Raw genomic sequence first — 13,707 nt, forward strand, 5'->3', positions numbered from 1 at the left:
TGGCAATAAAATCAGGTACAACTCCAGGAGGAGGCACTGGAGAAGAGCCAAGCTGGGTCTATAAGGGATCACACATGAGATAGCACACATTTATGCTGTGTGAAGGTCACCTATTCCTATCCTATCATTCTGTAAACACCCCTACTATCTGAACAATAGACATGTTGTAGCCAGAAAATGATTTTTCTCTGTTACTATGCTTCTACACCAGTAGGTTGATTCAGTAGTAAATATGTGAGACCTTTTGTTTGAAAAAAAAAAAAGTGATAAAAATGTTAATAAGGAAGAGCAAGAGAGAGAGGAAATTATAGAATAGAAAAAGAGACCCAGATATTAAAGATTTCACTCTTTAAATTAAAGGGCCCATGGAAAATCTTATGATGCGAAATAAATACTAGTAGTAATTACAAGCCACACCAAGGCACATAATTGGGAAATTTTGGGACATGGGAAAAAGTACCTAATGACAGTTTACAGAGTGGAAGGACAGGTAGTGTACAAAGAATAGTTATAATGGCGGGAGGGAATCTCAATAGCAGCATTTAGAAGACAGAAGAGAGTGGAGTTATAACTTCATAATTTGAAGAGAAAAGTATTTTCATTTCATAATTCTCCTCCTAGCCAAACTCTAAATCAAGTGTAAGAGTAGAACAAATAAAGCAAGGATTCAACCTCCCATTGTATTTTAGCTGAGGAAACTATTGAAGGACGGACTCTAGCAAAAATGATTAACTCAAGAAAGTAGAAGAAACCAGGAGATTCCAAATTAAAGACTGTTGAACCAAACAGCAGTGATGACTGTTGGCAGTTCCAGAATGACAGCTGAGCAGTAGGCTCAGGAAATATTCTGTCTAAATTGGAGCAGGAAGATAAAGACTTTGGGGAGGAGATCTCAGGGAAACGAAAGGGAAAGCAATGATAGGTGATATGTGAGCATTCATATAATAATATTGGTAGGTATTTGACACATGTACTGGAGAAATTAATAAGCTGGTATTAGAAGTTGGAGCACGTTGAAAATTAAGAAAAGTGGGAAAATAGTCCATTTTTTTCCAGGAGAAATTAAAATATTCAAAAAAGGAAAACATTACTTGACTATGTAATGAATAATATTAAGATAGTCACAGTAATGTTAGCAATGCCTATTGAATTAATGAAAAATTTGGTATTACTCAATGGAAGAAGGATAGTAGAAAAAGCAGTGGTTGATGGTGTAAGAGAACTGAACCTTCATCTAATTTAATGGAAGTCAGTAAACAATTTCTAAAGTTAATAAATGAGTAATTTTCAGGGTAATAATTTAATCTTTTTTTTAAAAGATTTTATTTATTTATTTGATAGAGAGAGACACAGCGAGAGAGGGAACACAAGGAGGGGGAATGGGAGAGGGAGAAGCAGGCGTCCCGTGGAGCAGGGAGCCAGATGTGGGGCTGGATCCCAGGATCCTGGGATCATGACCTGAGCCGAAGGCAGACGCTTAACGACTGAGCCACACAGGTGCCCCATAATTTAATCATTTTTAAACAAAGTAACCAACAATCATGTCAATGAATTAAAATTAAATCTAAATATATTAACCAAATGAAATTGGGATTGATTAACTTGCTTTTGTTAAAATTATTAGTGTGTCTATAAAAACAATATAACCTATGAGTATGTTTGACTTCCACAGTTGTTTTTTTTTTTTTTTTTGAGATTTTATTTTAAAGTATTCTTACACCCAACATGGGGCTCAAACTCACAACCCCAAGATCAAGAGTCGCATGTTCTACCGACTGAGGCAACCAGATGCCCTGACTTTCACAGAATTTAGAAGGGATTAAAAATAAGTTATTGTTTTCAAATGATGCCACCTTTAGTAAAATTGTAGGATCTTGTTAACATATACTACCCTTTTAAATGAAATTATAAGCAGAGTTCTGATTAGTGATAATGTTAGCAGTTTCTCCTTCGAAAAAAACAATTACTGCCATTGGGTCTGTAACCACAAACATGTATAAGAAATGAAGTACATTTTCATCTGAGAGAAGATAACACCATAGTATTTCTCAGGGTGTGTATTGTATGGATCCACTCAACAAACATATATTGAAGAGCTACTAGACAGCTGTCTTTTAGGAATGAAGGATACAGAAAGGAGCATAACAGATGAATAGCCTATCCTCATGAAATTATGTTCTAATAAGACCAGGAACAAATATATAGATCTAAATATATAGTAAAATATATTAGTAGTAATAAGTGTTATGAAGAAGAAAAAATGATTGGGAATTTATGGAGAGAGGGTTTGCAATTTTAAATATGGTGGTTAGGGAAAACCTCACTGAGAAAACATTTCAGTAAAGATCTAAGGGAACTAAGGAAGCTAGTGATGACAATATCTGGGGGAAGAGCATTCCAAGCTAAGAGAATGTCAAATGCATAGGCTCTGAAGTGGGAGCATGCCACACATGGTTAAGAAACAGTAAAGACGCTGATTGACTTGTGCAGTGAGTGAAGGGTGAGTGGTAGCATGAAACATTAAAGTTATTAGGTTGCATGATGTTGTAGAGCACCATAGACCACTGTAAGGACTTAGGATTTTACTCTGAACAGAGAAATAAGATCTAACTTAGAGACCCACTCTAGCTGCTGTGCTGAGAAAAGATTGAAGAGGAGCAGAAGTCAAAGTCAAAAAATCAGTTGGAAAGCTAATATTCCAGATGAGAGGTTATGGCAACTTGAACCTGAGGGATAATTGTGAACTTGAGAGGCTCTTGTTGGACTCCAGATATATTTTGAAGATAGAGCTAACAGGATTTACTTATGAATTAGATGTAATGAGGAGGAAGAAGGATAAAGAACTCTACAATTTTTGTCCCAAGAACTTGAAAGGATGTGGTTGTTGTTAACTGAGATGGGAAAGGCAGGTCATTTCTGGTGTTCTGTCGGTAGTGGTAGGAAAGATCTGGACTCAGTTTTGAACATGCTAAATTTGAGATGTCTGATATATATCCAAGCCTACTATATGAATATAAATGTGAAGGTAAAAATTCAAGCTAGAGACATGATTTTGGAAGAGAATATAGTATCTAAAACCATGAGACTTTAGAGGCAGAGAACACGGGCACAAATGAAGGCAAGGGCATACATAAAGGGAGGGCTTTAGGGAGTTCTGCTGTAAATTCTCAGTGAAATAGGAGGCAAGGTCATCAATTGAGAGTGGATTGCAGTTGTTGGGGGTTTGAAGAAGGCCAAGAATATTTGGGGCATTTTTTGCCTACTCTTTCACACTTGATTTTCAATTTCTCATGGAATTCTATGCCAAAGACATCAAGAAGCCAAGCATCATTCATCACCTACACCACTACCTCACTGGTTCTAGCTGCACCATTCCCTTTTCTGGATTATTGCAGTCATTTCCTAATTGGTATCTTGCTTTCACCCTTGGTCTCTATGGTCCATCGAGAAAAACAGCCAGAGGGACCCTTTAAAAACATATCAGATGACATCACTCCTCTGCTGAAAGCCTCGGGGGCTTCCCATCATTCTCAGAACATAAGCCCAAACCTGACAATGAATTTACTAGGACCTACAAGGTTTTAGCCCCTGCTTCCTCTGGGACATTATCTCCAATCACTCTACCTCCTGCTCCCTGGACTCTATGGTGTTCCTGGAACATGCCTAATGTGTTCCTTCCTTTGGCATCTGCATTGCCTGATCCTCTGCCTGGAAAGCCCTCCCACAGATATTTGCATGACTAGGCACCTGGCCTACCTACCAAAATTTGCAAATTCCAGCAAGCACATGTTCCTTTTCCTCCTTTTTTCCCCCATAATATTGGAAGTTTATATTACATAATTTACTTAGTTTTAAATTGCCTTCCCATGCTAGAAGATAAACTCCACAAGGACACAGGTTTTTGTGTTGATTCTGGCTGTGCAACAGTTCTTAGAACAGTACCTGAAATTTAGGGAGCTCTCAATAAATATTTTTTGAGTGAATGGGAGAGAGTGAATAGATTAAGGAAATACAACAGGATTAATTGGCAACATTAAGGGCCCACTTGAGGCTAGCAATCATACATTGAACCTCCACCACAGGATGTGTTGGTAGGATGAATTGATAAGATGCTTGGGGTGGGTGAAGGGGTGAGGAAGGCTTGAGCTAATTCCAAGGACTGCAGCAATAACAATAAACAATCACGTATAAGTGAATTGCCTTATAAGGAGTGTAGGTGCGGTTAGCTTCTTGGTTTTTCCTTTGCCCTGTATAGCTTGGGAGCTGATGCTAAATTGCTTCTGAAGATAGCTTATTGATTTGAAGCTGTGGCAAATTATTGGCCTTTCTGGAGCTTCTTTCTGTGCTCATCTGCCTCTGAGTGAAATCAACTTTGGCAAATATTTTGCCAGAATAGAAAGTTTGAAAGACTCTAGCATTGGAATAATCTGAAAACAAACAAAACAATTATTTATTGCTCTTAAAAATGACCTTTGTACGTTGTGTGTGTGTGTGTGTGTGTGTTTGATGTATGCCCCAGTATTGAAAACACTACAGGGCCCATGGAATGACTCCTTGAATAACATATAGGGAGATTCTGTATAGGCTCGCTTCCTGGACTTCAAGATGACTGGATGACTCTATGGTGTCTCTATCGTCCACACTTTATTATACTCAAGAAAAAAATGATGGGTTTGGTTTAGACCATATATGGAATGAGGATATGATAGTACTTTCCAGTATAAATTTTAATACATTTTCTTTCTTTGAGAAAAACCGATGCATTTATTTCTCCTCTTCAACTCTCTCTCTTTCACACACACACACACACACACACACACACACACACACAATTGTAACCACAAACTTTGCATTTTTCAGATGATTGAAAAATGTAGCCAGAGCAATTTGGAAATCCTAACTCTCTTCAAGTTTGCATAACAGGGGTGGAGTGTGTGTATAATTCCCTTGTCAGCCAGCAGAAGTAGAAGCCCAGGGGTGATCTGATGGAGAGAAACATTTGCTAAATATTGGCTCACCCCTTTAATACCAGCTTTTTATGTTAAAGCATTAATTACAATAAAGTGATCTACCCTAAAATTGAAAAATGTCATAGCAGAAAGTCAAGTAGCCCATTAATTCCTCCAACTTTCGGCACCAGATGATGTAACTAACAATATTTAACTTTATCTTTTTAAAAAAAGAAAAAAAAATCTTTGAAATAATGTAGTTTTAAAAAAAGATTTTATTTATTTATTTGAGAGAGAAAGAAAGAGCACATGTATGTGTGTGTGGCGGGGGGGAGGGACAGAGGCAGAGGGAGAAGAGAATCTTAAGCAGACTCCACGCTGAGTGCAGAGCATGGCTTGGGGCTCGATCTCAGGACCCTGAGATCATGACCTGAGATGAAACCAAGAGTCAGCTGCTCAACTGACTGCACCACCCAGGCGGCCCTGAAATAATGTAGTTTTAAAGACAAAGGACTAAATTTTAAAAAATTTAAATAGAATTACTTTGGGGGATGTTATTTTGCGGAAGACAGCATGATGTTATTTTTAATCACAGAAAAAATCTTTTCTCCTGCTGTTCATTTTAGTGAAGAGAAAATTAATTTACAATCCCTTTGATGGTCTTTGTTTTCATTAAATTAATTTGTTTTACATGTTGCGATCAGAGATGCTGAAAGAGATGTCAGTGACATCATTCTTTAGTTGTAAAACCAGCCCAGTGGGGGCTTTTTTTTTTTTTAATTTAAAGAGGATTGTGGTAACAATTTTCCTGCATTAAATAATACACTGCAGAAAATAAAACAGAAATGGCATAATGAAGAAAAATTAAAGACAAATCTTAGGAAAAGTTCATTTTAGAAAAAATAGCTTTAGCTGTGACATTGTCTTTTTACACGAATAGAAGTTGAATTGTCATTCACAGGTAGTAATTCTTGGTGTTCAGGATGTGAGAATCACCTGCGTGTTTGGGCCATGTGGGGGTTCTTGTGCCATTCCAGCAGAGGTTAGGACTCAGTGGGTATGGGATGTAGCCCAGGGGTCTGCATTTTCACAAAGATTCCAGATAATTCTCATTCAAATGATTTCGGTTTGAGAAATGCTGTTCTAAATGATGAACTTTCTTTTTTTCTCTTCAGCCCAGCTAAGCCCAGGTATCTTCACCTTCTAGCTTGAGACTCAGCAGAATTTTTTTTTTTTCAAAGAAACGTGAGGAGCAGAGACAAACAAATAAGCAATCTTTCTTTTCTGTGAGGAGAATTAGAAGGCTCAAATGACAAATGTCTGGTTCGTGGAACATCTTATTGTGAATAACTTTTGTTCATCTTATAAATGTGCCATGTCCCCACCTATAAATCGATACTGGAAGGTCAGGAGAGAGTAAGAGAACAAGAGGGCACTGGGGTCCTCGAGGGCTGCGATGTTAGGAAAGGAGGAAGGACACTGAAAGAGAAGGCTGGAAGCTAAATAAACTTTCAGAGGCTTTCCAAGCATGCACAAATTGTATATTCAATATTCACTTAGGCAGGAGATAAATAAAAGGTCCTCACTGAAGTATTTCTGGTGTCGTAGCTGCTACAAACAGAGTTTTCAAGTTTTATGATTTGTTTGCTCGTTGTGGTTGGTATTGTGTAACTTTGTATGACTTTACATAAAGTCTTTTCTTTGTATAAAGGAGTTTTGGTCTCAGATAATTCATTAATTTAGGTTTCTTTGGATATACAACATACAAATAAACAAGAATCTGCCTACAGATTTCCTTCCTCCCTTCTCTTCCTCCCTCTCCTCTATCTTCCTTCACCTCCTCCCCCTGCCCCTCCTGCTCCACCTTCCTCCTCCTTCTCTCCCGCCTCTCTCCTTCTCTCTCTCTCTCTCTCTCTCACACACACACACACATACACACACACGAGACAAGTTTAATTAAGTAGTTTGCTTATTTCTGGCTTAGTAGTGAAAATTGGGCATCATCTTGTGCCCTGTTGTAATTGGTGAAAGACTTATTTCAGCCATTTCTATAAAGAGAAAGAATTAGGTTGTATCAAGGTGTCAGGAATAATAATGTTACAAATGAGGGCATGAAATCAGAATTAATGATTTAGAATTGACAGAAGAAGAATTTTGACTTTTTTTTTTTTTTAACACACATGGAAAAAAAAAGGAAAACATAACAGAGGTTGGAAATCAAAAGGAATATTGAATAGAGTGCCCAGCCTTTGTTACAAAGGTGAGCTGGTTAAAAGACAGAGGGATGTGCAATATTCCCTCTATCCAGTTTCATTTAGTATCCCATCCACCCTGAGCTTTTGGAGATTTAAACATCAACAAATGGCTTTATGACTTCAGTTTGAGAAGTGCTGGCAGGGATTGATTTGGTGTATAAATCTTGCCAAAATGTTCTGAGATACTCTCTTTTGGCAGAAAGAACCATAGATGCAGGAACCTGATCAGGTGTAATTGAAATCAGACTCCTAGATGAGATAGAAATATTCTTTCTATAAATAAAATGAGTACCCTCAATATGGAATTTGCTTGGGCTGAAGGCTTTCAATACAAAGTGGAGGATAGTGTGTACCTCCTTATGAATCAAAGGTGGAATAACATTATCTATAAATATTGCTTGCCAATGTAGGGGGGATTGTGTTGGATATTTAAAATACATTAAATAGAGGCGCCTGGGTGGCCCAGTCAGTTAAGTGGCTGGCTCTTGATTTCAGCTCAGGTCATGATCTCAGGATCCTGGGATCCAGCTCTGGGTCTCGGGCTCCCTGCTTGAGGGTTCTCTCTCTCCCTCTGCCACTCCCTTTTCTCTCTTCAAAATCAATCAATCAATCTTCAAAAATACATTAAATATATAATGAATTAATAATATATCTTAGTGTTACTTTCCCAGAATTTTCATTTAGAATACCTTTTCTAGATCTTAAAATCTATTTATTACCTAATGATTTTAGGATTGATTCTGTTCATCTTGAGAGAAATACCTTCAGTGCTCTAGTTTGGGGATTTTATCAACTAAAGCTAGAAACTTCAGAACATATATATGAAATAAAGAAAACGCAGCAAAAATCATTGACTGTTATCCTTATATGAATGCAAGCATGTATTGTTTCGACCAATATATATTTGTATCAGTCATATAATAGACCTGAAAATAACTAGAAAAGTAACACTTGAACCAAGGTTCATTTGAAGTTTTAAACTAAAATTATGTAGTATGGCTCAGTCGTTGGGCGTCTAACTTCGGCTCAGGTCATGATCCTGGGGTCCTAGGATCGAGCCTCGCATAGGGCTCCCTGCCCTGCGGGGAGCCTGCTTCTCCCTCTCCCACTCCCCCTGCTTGTGTTCCCTCTCTCGCTGTGTCTCTTTCTGTCAAATAAATAAAATCTTAAAAAAAAAATAAAACAAAATTATGTAGTATGATATGCAAGTTCCTTATCAATGAAAACTACATTTTGCCTGGTTTATTTAATTTTTTGGTACTTTTTAAAAATTTTTCATATCCATCTCTATCCATCATGAAATTCTTTCCATTCTCTTTCTAGCCTACTTCCTTTTAAGGATCTATCAGAAAGCACGTTTGATTAACATAGTTATAGAAAAGTAAAAACAAAATTTCCAAATCAAAATAGCTAAAAGGAATGAAACAGAAAGTTCCCATTTTATATCTGAATAGTATTTATCTAAGGCTATTTATTTCATCATATATGGTATTACATAATAATAATAATTCATTTTTGTGATTTTTGAAATAACCATGCCTTACATTGAATCACATGAGATTGAATTTTATTTAGGTCAAAACAGTCAAATGTCAATAATTTCGAGATATTTGATATATAAATGTACCAGATGTTGTATGTATTATTATTGTTCTTGTATGTATTATTATTGGGTAATGGTTTTGGAGTATTGAGAAATCTCTGATGTCTTTGGTTCATGATATAGTTTCTTATGCACAGTGTTATAAATTTAGGTTAATGTGCGGCTCAGACCATTTATCCATTCTCTGGTTATACTCGTACCTTATAGGGATTTGCAGTAAATAATCAATTGTTGTGGTGTTATTATGATATTTTTTTCTGAATTTCCTCTAAAGGATCATTTAATGGAAAGGAAAGAGGGAAAGATCTGAAATTTAAAGAAATCTCAGAAAACAAAAGGAAAAAGATTTATTTGATAATGTAGGAAAATATGAATTTATGGATTTTACAAGTTCCCCAAACAAAAATCTATTTCTATTGCATGCTAGATTATGTTTCTTTAAAAATAGCAATTTTTCTGTCTCAAACAACACTCAGGATCATAGACATTACGTAATGGAAGGCAGATGTAGAGGTCACCATTTAAGTAAGTTTTACTTGACCTGTTCCAAACTAATCTGTCTCTATCCTATTTCTTTCTTTTTTTTTCTTTTAAAGATTTTATTTATTTATTTGATAGAGAGAGTGAGAGAGCACAAGCAGCGGGAACAGTAGAGGGAGAGGGAGAAGCAGGTTCCCCGCCAAGCAGGGAGCTCGATGCGGGGCTCGATCCCAGGACCCTGGGATCGTGACCTGAGCCGAAGGCAGACGCTTAACCATCTGAGCCACCCAGGCGCCCCTCTATCCTATTTCTAATAATCTCCAGGGATGGATATTTCAGAACCTCTTGCAGTAAAATGTTTCAATGCTTAAGAACTAGGAGTATGGAACATTTTCTATAGTTATTTATTTTATTTTCATATGATTATAAAAGTAACAAATGTTCATTTGATATTTTGAAAGTTACAGAAATTAATAAACTGTGAATACCCTCCCCTACTCCCATAATCTTCAGGATACCTAAATAATTCCTCTTGATATCATATTCTTTAGTTCCGTATGTGTTGGAAAAAGGAAATATCTAGGCATATTTCCCATTTTTACAGTTCCCTTCTTCATCCCAGGTTTTCCTTTCTTAACTTTTGGAATTATGATACCTTTTTGTACCCTTTCTAAATTCTTCATATCTCTCTTATGTTGTGAAACTCCAACTGTATAAAACATTTTATTGGTTGTTGTTGTTAATATTGATCCTACATATTTTTCCTTTGGACCTTTGTTATTCCCTGGTAGTTCATTAAAATTTTGAAGGCTACATTCATTCCTTTTAAGCCATCAGAATATCAATTAATGCCTTTTATTAGGCTTTGAAACATACTGGAAATAATTTGACAGCATAATAAAGGGGATAGTGAACCTAAATATATCTCTATTTGAAATTCCATAGCTTGCTAAAGTGTAATTACTAAGTGAATGCCTTATAATAATCCTCTTTGAAGGCTGAAATCATGGTTATGTTCAGCGGAGTGGGGGAGGGAAAATAGATGGTTTATTGTTCTAAAAGCTAGGTAGGTGGATTAATTCACACTGAGAGTGTCTTGAAAAGAATATGAAATATATATATATATATAACATTATATATATATATGTGTGTGTGTGTGTGTGTGTGTGTATAGGAAGTTCAAGAATACTTAGGAAAATTACCATGAGGCAATCATTCATATATTGATTCACTTAGTAAATACTAACTGAATAATCACCATGGTGCTAACACCATAGATATAAAAATGAATGCCATATTTTCTACTCTGGGGGAACTCATATTTTAGATAGAGAAGACTGGAATATGAACCAATAATTGCAGTACAATATGGCTACATGAAAGTATAGAATGTGAACCTCAAGGTGTTCTTGGGAAGTCTTGGGAAGACTTCATAGATGAGATGTCATTTGCATTCCTTTTTGTGCTTGGTACATATGATATATACAGGAGGAGAGAATAAGAGGAGATAAGGAACTTTTTTTTTTTCTGGTGAAGAAATCTTATTTGTAAAGAAAAATCATATGTTTGGGTAAGGTTGTCCATGACACTAATTTATAGATAGTATGGCAAACATTTGGTCATTATTTTTTTCCTGAATTTCACCAGTCTAAATTATTTTTAAGTTCTTTTGTCTTTATTATTATTTTGAAACTAAAAATTGTTAAACAGCCTTAGATTAATACTCATTAAATGAGTGTACTACGGTGGAAAACCAAAGAGATTTAGTATTGTCCACTAACACCATACTGAATTTTCCACTTTGTTTCTTGGCTTTGGTTTTCTATTCTATAAAATGATTAAGGTGGATTATATAATCTTATTTTATTTCTCCCCCAAAAATATTCTAAATGTTTAACTAGACATATAGTAACACATTGCTTCAAATATTAGGATGATAAAAATCATCTTACTATTTTTTTTTAAGTAGGCTCCACATCCAGCATGGAGCCCAACGTGGGGCTTGAACTCACAGCCCTAAGATCAAGACCCTAGCTGAGACCAAGAGTCAGATGCTTAACCGACTGAGCCACCCAGGTGCCCCACTATTCTTTTTTCTTGATGTTCTAAGTTGAATATTGAGAGGAACAATGCTTTTGAGAGATGAAATGGAAATGTTTTGGTAAATAGTACTAGGAGCAGTGAAATATCCTTAGAATCCTCAATAAAGAAAATGTTCAGCCTTACAAAGAAAGAGAGAGCTGGATATGAATATTCTTAAAGAAAAACAACTTTGATACAGCAGAGCTATGTTCAAGTACAGACAAGAAACATAAAATCCATCTACTATGTGGGAGCTGTGGAAAGCTATGCTCCATTCCCACTTTCTTCTTAGCAGTTATTCCAGATCCTAATTAAAAGTGGTTTTTATTATTATTTAAATGTTCCGCAGGGAAAGGCTTGTCACCTTTTAAAAATACTTTTGCAGAACAAAGTACCTCAATGTCAGGACATAAAGATACAGGCAGGAAAAGACAAATGAGGTTTGGCAGTGTTTTCCCACATGGATAAATCCAGAAGGAGAAGCTAATAAATCAGGAAGGGCCATTGCCTTGAAAAGAAACATTGTCCATTCCTGAATATTTAGACTTAAAGAGATGGGATGCATTCTCAGGGTCATTCTACCTTTCATCATTTTTGCATCAGGAAGGGTGGGGGGAGCTGAAAGCTAAACTAAGGGAAGCACTAAAGCAAATTATGTTTAAATAATTTCAACTCAGAAAAAAATTTCTATTTTTATAACAATGTACAAATACAAAAGAGACTCAGCATTTTGAAATTGGGTAGATAGAAATGGATAGAAATTTGGCCAATGGTCAATGAAACCTGAAGAAAATATAAGTGTAAAGTGTGTTAGAAGCAGCAATTTGTTTTAAGTTTTGAAATTTTCCATTTAAGAAAATGTCTTCAGGAGGTTTAGTCATAATTTTATATAATAAAGCTGAAAAGTAAAAACGATTCTAATATTTTATATAAGCAAGCACACTTTCCAGAGGTAGCTAATTTTACATATTAAGTTATTGAGGAAATTATAATGCTTATTCTCAAATTTAATTACAGCAGCATTTTGGACCTTAAATAACAGTTGGTATAAAATATTTAGTATGTTATTTATATTCTTTTGCATGCATTTTCTACTTTCTTAAATTTTTAACTGTTAATTTTAAAAAATGTAAATATGTCATCTAGATTCTGTTTGTCAACAGTTATTCTTCTATGAAATATAGTTACTAGTATTCCTATTTGTTTTTCTTCATTTCTGGATATTAGAAAAGTAATTTTTAAGTGCCATTAGCTATAGTCAACTATGTGTCTTGTATGGAGGGTAATAATAAAAATGTACTGTATCTCACATATAAAGATGATGCTTAACCTGTTTTTCGTTTTTCTTTTCTTTCTTTTGCTCAGAGGAAAGATAAAACTTGATATTATAGTCTAACTTCGTATAAGAATTGTCTGCCTTGACTCTATTCATCTATTTTTCATTCTAGAACTAATAGATGTTTTAATTAGTTACTTTAAAGGGCATTCCTACATTCCTTATGTTTTTTTATTCACTTACCATTCTTTTTAGGACTTGCTCGAGTTGGTTCCTCTAGTTATTTACTTTAGGTACTAACAAGGTCATGGGTTCAGGCCACATCTGGCCCTGTGAAGTGATGGCATGCAAACCTGGCCAACTGCTTTATAAATGCTTCATGTTAATCCCTATGGCAACAAAGCTAAGGAGTAGGCACGGTGCAGCAAAATGCATCCCGCTCCTGGAAAAACTCAAGTATATTCTCTACAATGGGAGACAAATCGAGTGGGTGAGCAGTGGCTCAGAATGGAGTGATAGACGCTGCGGGGATCATGTCCTTCCTCCTTACCTCATCATATGTTATAGCTCATTAATCAGATGGTCAAAGGACCTGGATGCTTCTGATACAGAAACAAACGCCAGCTTCTAAAAATCCTTATTTTACTGTGAAATATAATACATGTAAAGCATAAAGATATAAATATGTGAATAAGTAAATTATTATAATGTGATCTCCCATGCACTTACCTCCCTCTTCACCGAAGTCAAGAAATAGAACACTGTGAGCAGGCCAGAGGCCGTGGGATTATTGGTTATACCCTCTTACCTCTGCTCTAGAGGTAACTACTATCCTTATGTGATAATTGTTTCCTTGCTATTTTTCTTCATAGTTTTTTTTCACATATGCTTGTTTGCCTAAATAAGATAGTTTTGCTTTACTAGATTTTTAAGCTTTATATAAATAGACTCATAGTGTATGCATGTGTCATGTTTCTTCTGCCCAATATTATGTTTATGAGAGTTATACTTGTTGTGTAGCTGTATTCTGTTTACTTTCCTTGTTATGTGAATGTGCTTCGT

At 35.7% G+C, this 13,707-nt stretch overlaps 1 pseudogene; it reads left to right on the top strand.

The window, feature by feature from the left end:
- The window catches only part of LOC135363643 (large ribosomal subunit protein eL39-like), an 86,354-nt pseudogene extending 72,945 nt beyond the window's left edge, over positions 1–13,409 (top strand).
- The last annotated feature ends 298 nt before the right edge of the window (positions 13,410–13,707 follow it).

This window comes from Mirounga angustirostris, unplaced genomic scaffold (assembly GCF_029215605.1).
Source record: "Mirounga angustirostris isolate CCGP_5_RB_7025 unplaced genomic scaffold, mMirAng1.0.hap1 SCAF_2, whole genome shotgun sequence".
NCBI lineage: Eukaryota > Metazoa > Chordata > Mammalia > Carnivora > Phocidae > Mirounga > Mirounga angustirostris.